The 6,000-nt window shown below is 61.4% G+C and overlaps 1 protein-coding gene across 1 annotated transcript in view; it reads right to left on the reverse strand.

Moving 5' to 3' along the window:
* PLXNA2 (plexin A2) overlaps positions 1-2,051 on the reverse strand; it is a 127,032-nt gene extending 124,981 nt beyond the window's left edge. Inside the window, exon 1 of the mRNA XM_039695807.1 lies at positions 1,836-2,051. The gene's annotated coding sequence lies outside the window, so the exon portion shown is untranslated. The remainder of the gene's footprint in view (positions 1-1,835) is intronic.
* Between the last annotated feature and the right edge of the window lie 3,949 nt (positions 2,052-6,000).

Raw genomic sequence — 6,000 nt, forward strand, 5'->3', positions numbered from 1 at the left:
GCCTCCGCAGGGTCTGCCCGGCACACCGCTCCAAATGTCACCTCCATTTAGCTGTTCGCGGGCCAATTTGTCACATCCTAATGCAATTTGCAGAGGAGAGTTAAAGAGCGCAGGGCAGGGGCAGGCGGCCCTGCCTTCCCCGGCTCCCGCGGCCAGGCTGTGCCTGCGGCTCCCAGCTGGAGCTGCCGGGAAGCAGGACAGGCTCAGGGTCAGCCAGGGAACAGGAGAGCACGGCCACGGCTGCTCCTCTTGGTGGGCTATGCAGGTTTTACACAGCATCAGCACCGGCCCCACCGCACCAGCTTCTCACTGGGGCGACTCCACCATGAATTCCATCAAACAACCCCATAAACAACGAGGAGCGAATTGGGTTACTTCATCTTCTTGCAGCGAGCGCTGGGGATGTGGCCGGCAGGGCTGCCTTGCCTGATGAGGCATTTCACGAGGGACACCGCTGGGTCACGTCCCTCGCTGCTCGCACCGAGTCAAAGCTGCTTTATCTGCTCCCCGCACCACCCCGGAGCACCACATTTGAGCCCTGAGGGTCCTCAAAGTGACAACAAATGGCAGAAGGACAGCAATAAAGACCGAAAAAAAGAGCCCCAGTGAGTTCTAAAGGATCTAACACCTCTGTGTTAAAGGTAAAAAGCCAAACATCTGTTCCGAGCATGGCACAGATTCTTGCGAGGCATCTGTCCCTCAGCTGTAAGTAGGTCATCTCACCTCACTTCAGTCACCGTTATCAATGAAGCCATCCAGAGCAGGAGGGACAGGACAGGTCCCCAGCTCAGCCCAGGTCTATCGAGCGCCTCGAAGCCACCAGTGAAGCATCAAGTGCCCAGCAAAGAGCAGGAGCAGCCTTTGAGCCGTGGTTTCCCACCATGGCACTCGGAGAACTTCACGTTCCCTCAGCTCCAAGCCTCAGCTGCTGCTCACGGACGCCCAGGGCGTTTTTCCCCCTCTGCCACTTACTATTCACCTCGCTTAAAATTAACCTATTGACTTTCTGATACCCCTCAGAACACAGATTAATTGAACATCACTCACTTCACCTCCAGGAACGTGCGACTATTGGCCGTAGCGTGAACGGAGACAAAGCCGGGAATGCCTGGCCGTGCCAGGTTAAACGGAGGTCACAGCCGGCGAGGACAGCTCAGCCGGAGCAGCCCCGGCTGTCACCGGCAGCCACCCGGCAGCTCCGGGGCTGCGGAACGCGGGACCCTCCCCCGGGAGCCGGGATTCCCCCCGAGGGAGCGCAAGTGCGGTCGGCATCTCTCCCCTCACCGCCGTCCAAAAAGGGTCTCGCGCGGATTTGGGAAAGTTTCAGTGGGGATTTTATGTATTTTCCCTTAAGATTCAGGGCTGTTTTCCAGAAAGTGCCTCCTCGCTAGCAGGAACTTTTCACGGGGATGAGCTTATCCCGCTGCATTGGCTCCAGACCGTGACGGAGCGGCCGCGGAATTAACGAGGAGACGGCGATGTCTAACGGGAGCGCGGAGCGGGAGCTGGATTCCCCGGAGCCGGGCAATCCGAGCGGCTCCTCCATCCCTTCCCAGGCACCCCCGGCCCCTCCGCGGGCACGGCCGGGACCGCCGGGCACCACCCCGCGCTCTGCAGCCCCCTCTGCCACCCGCAGTCCCCGCTGCCACCACAGCCCGCGGTGCCACCCGCAGCCCGCGGTGCCACCCGGCTCGGGCAGCTGCGGGCGGCACGGCGACAACGCTGCCGAGCCTCCTCCCCGCATCCTCCGGCGGGAGATGCCCGGCGGAACCCCCACCCCGGGGACCCCCCGCACCCCTCCGGGCAGCATCCCCTCGCCATCCGCCGCCACTCACCGGCTCCGCTGCCGCCCGCCTGCCGGCTCAGGGCGGGGGGACGCAGGCGGCCCCCGGCACCATGGAAATCCGGGGCCGGGCGGCCGCCGCTGCCCGCAGCCCCTCCGCCTCCCCCGGCGCGGCGCGGCTCGGCTCGGCTCAGCCCCTCCGGCCTCTCATCGCCTCCGCAGGCGCTGCCCGAGTGCGGCGAGCGCGGCTCGGCCGCGCCGCCCCCGCGCCCGCCTTAACCCTTCCGCAGCCAGGGAGCCGGCAGCGGGGCTCGGCGCCCCCTCCCCACCTCACCTGCGCCCCCCGAGTCCCGCGGAGCGCGGCCGAGCCGGGGCCGGGGAGCGGCTCCGCGCTGGAACAAAGCCCCGCACGGCCGGGGCAGCTCCCGAGCCGGGCTGCGCGGCAAAGCCCGGCACAGCTGTGCCCCAGAAAGGCCCGCAGCTGCCCCCGCAGCTGTCCCGGCTCGGGGGGGCTGTGGGGCTCTGCCCCCCGCTCTGAGCCCCTCCGCGCCCCGCGGCTCCAGGAGAGGCACCTGAGCGCTGTGTTCCTCAGTTTCCCCATCTCTGGAAGGGCTGGCAGCCTGGTTTTCTGCCGAGGCTGGGTCACCTCCAGCAGAGCTAGAGCTGCTACAAGGCCCCTGACACCACTGAGCCCCACAGCTCCTGCCAAAAGCTGCCAGAACCCAGCCAGGGTGGCATGGCCAGCTGGGACAGGGCACACTGCGACCACCCACTGCTGAGAACCCCTCCTTGGCCTTGAGTGCTTCAGTCACAGAGCCACAACCTGGCCTTTCCTGCTGCCCTAGAACACCTGGAAGCTGCAGGGAACCCAAAGGGAGGAGCATCTTCCAACACCAACACCCTGTACCCCACTGGCCACCTGCAGCAGCCCCAGGGGTTTGGGAACACCTGGACTCAGGGAGGAGAAGGCAGTCCCGGTGCCAGAGCAGGATCTTGTGCTCCTGAAAGGCTGGAGCACCCCAGTCCAGCTGACCCTGACCCAGCCAGGGGCACGGGGATGATTCCGAGCAGCGCAACTGGTGGAGGGGATCAATACCATGATGGATTGCTGCTTGCCAGATCTTGTCATCGGGAATTTTTAAACCATTTTTCTATTACACATTGGGACAGCTGCAAGAGAAAATCAGAGCCATCATGCTGGGCCTCCTCCACAACAAACCCGAGTGACTAAAGCAACCCCGTGTCCTCTTACAGTTCCCCTCCAGCCCAGCCTCTGTCACCCTCAGTGCTGTCACCATGGCCACAGCAGTGGCCTCGCTGCATCTCCCCTGCCTGGTGCCTTTAGCAAGGCCCTGCAGGAGCAGTTTGGGGTGGAAAGGGACCCCGTTGTGGTTGGTTTTGCTCTCTGCCCCCTGCAGAGGGTTCAGGAACCCCTAAAGGGGAGCCCAGCAGGGAGTGCTGTGCAGATGCAGGTGCCACCCTTCCCCAGGCAGAAAGCCACAGGTTGGTTGGCTGCTCGGTGCTCTCCCCATCCCAGCAGCGTCTCCATCCTCTCAGCAGCCCCTGAGGAGCCCTCAGGGAGCACGGGCAGAGCCCCTGCCCAGCACAGCCCACCCCCACAGAAAGGCTCCCCTCGACCTCGCTGCAGCTCCGGGGCTGGGGACTTTGGCAGCCTGGAGAGGTCCCCAGGCTGCAGCTGCTGAGCTGGGGACAGGCAGCAGCAGGCACTCAGTGGATGGCAGCACTGGGTCTTGAGCAAGCTCTTCTCTCTCCCACTCTGTTCCCAGTACAGCTCCTGTGCTGCACGTTCCCAAAAAATGGAACCAAATCCCACTGCAAAACCCCAGTGCAAAACCCTATAAACCCCACTGAGAAACCTCCACAAATCCCACTGAGAAACCCCAAAAAGCCCAGTGCAAAATCCCAAAAACCCCACTGAGAAACCCCCACAAACCCCAGTGCAAAACCCCACAAACCCCACTGAGAAACCTCCACAAACCCCACTGTGAAACCCCACAAACCCCACTGAGAAACCCCACAAACCCCGGTGCAAACCCCACAAACCCCACTGCAAACCCCACAAGCCCCAGTGCAAAGCCCATCTCGGGAAATGCACATCCCACGATGCAGAGCCTTTCTCCTCTCCTCTCCTCTCCTCTCCTCTCCTCTCCAGGCCCGTGTGTGCATCCTGCCCCCGTTATTGTTCACTGACGGGCAGTGAGCCGAGGATGCCGAGGATGTTTCCAGCTGGTTGTTCCAGCGCTGGGAGCTCCGGGGAAAGCCCAGGCTCCGCTCGGAGCCCCGGATCACGGATTTCTTTGTCTGTATCTTTGATAACGCCCTTGCCTCGGGGCGCGGGGGTCACGAACTGCGCGATCGGGAGCTTCCAGCCCTGCCCGCTCCTGCGAGTGCGGGACAAGCGGCTCGAGCCCCGCCTCGGGCTCTTCCCCCCTGCCAGGACCCCAAACCAGCCTTTGCTCCATTCCCGGGGCAATCAAACAGAGCCACCGCTTCACAGACAGCCCCGGCAGGGGAACAGCGAGGGGAAAAGATCCTTTCCCCCACTGCCGGGGTTTGGGACACGGGAGAGCGGCGGTGGCGGCTGTGCGAGGCCAAGAGCACCATCTATAGGCACCGTCTATAGGCGCCGGCGGCTCCCGCTGCCTCCCAGCCCCGCAGAAAGCCAGCGCAGCTAATAATTATTCAGCACTAATCACTACAATAGAAGAATCATAGGCAGTTATTTAGAAATGATTGTTTCCCCTCGGTTATTACTTATGACAGTGAAAGGAAGTATCAAGTAGTCAAACCCACATGTATATGGGAAGCTGAGTGAAGGATCAATGGGAATTTAACCAGCACTTTGCACTATTCTTCCTCTTTAGAAGAGCCTTGTCAAGTGATTTTTTTTCTCTCTCTCCTGTTCATCACGTCTTCTTGGGAAATAAAAAGGATTTTTCTTTTCCTGGTGCTCCTTATCCCTTCCTCTCCTCGGATTTTCCCATAACTCCGAGCTCCGGCTCCTGCCTCTGGATCTCCTGGTTTGAGCTGAGCTGAAATTAACTCTGGCTTTTTCTCGCTAAAACAAACTCTGGTTTCATTAAGTGCAAGGGCAGGAGAACAGCAAGTCCCCGGATCCCGAGTTCCAGAGTGTCTTGTTCCTGTCAGAAACACAATTGCCTGTGCCGGGGCTGTGTCAGGAATTCCAGGTGCAGACAATGTGCCATTTTTAATCATCTTCCCACAGCTAAGAGCTGAAAGAAAGGGGATCATACAGAGGAGAGCACAAAAATAACCCTGGAAAAAAACCCAGAAATATTTAGTGATGTTAAAAAATCAAATACAACATGGAAACATCAGCCAGGCTGGCCCATACCAGGAGGGACAGGGTCACCTTCTCTCCTTCCTTGGCTCCTCAGCGTGACCCGAGCTCTGCACACCACTCCCAACTCTTTTTAAATAAATATTGCACTGCATCCTCGTGTTTCCCCCTCCAGGGCTGCACGTGGGCCTGCCAGGAGCAGGGAGAGGGTCCCACCTCGGGCACAAGCCAAGCCAAGTGGCCGAGGAGAGGTCACCTGAGGAGCTGCCAGCCCCTGGTGCCACTCTGGAGCTCAGCTGTGTCCCAGAGTGTCCCCTGAGCCCAGGGCCACCTGGCAGAGCGGGGCACAGGGGCTGAGGGCAGGGAGCTGAGCTTTGCCAGACCAGGCCAGGGGACTGGGAATGCATCCACGGCTTTGGGAAGCGCTCCCCACCCAGCTGCTGACCCCATCCAGCTGTGCTGACCCCATCCAGCTGTGCTGACCCTGACCCAGCTGTGCTGACCCCATCCAGCTGCTGACCCCATCCAGCTGTGCTGACCCCATCCAGCTGTGCTGCCCTTTCCCCCCAGGGCCCCTCAGCTGCTGCAGAGTGCCCGAGGCAGGGCAGTGCCAGGCTGGAGCCTGCCAGGGCTGCTCAGGGCCAGGCTGCCCCTCCAGCCCAGGGCTGGGCTCACAGGGGTGAGGAGTTAATTACTGCCCCTAATGAGGGAGTGTCCACACTTGCCCAGAGACCCCAAGTGCAGCAGGGCCCGTGGTGACACAGCTGTCCCCTCTGGAGGGGTGGACATGCAAAGGGGGCTCTAGCAGGGCTTTGACTGGGGCTTCCCAAAATCTCTGCACCTGAAATTCCTCCGGGCTGCCCGAATTCCCCCTGCAGGGCTGCCCCTTCCCCAG

This window comes from Passer montanus, unplaced genomic scaffold, assembly GCF_014805655.1.
Source record: "Passer montanus isolate IOZ18808 unplaced genomic scaffold, ASM1480565v1 scaffold93, whole genome shotgun sequence".
Lineage (NCBI taxonomy): Eukaryota > Metazoa > Chordata > Aves > Passeriformes > Passeridae > Passer > Passer montanus.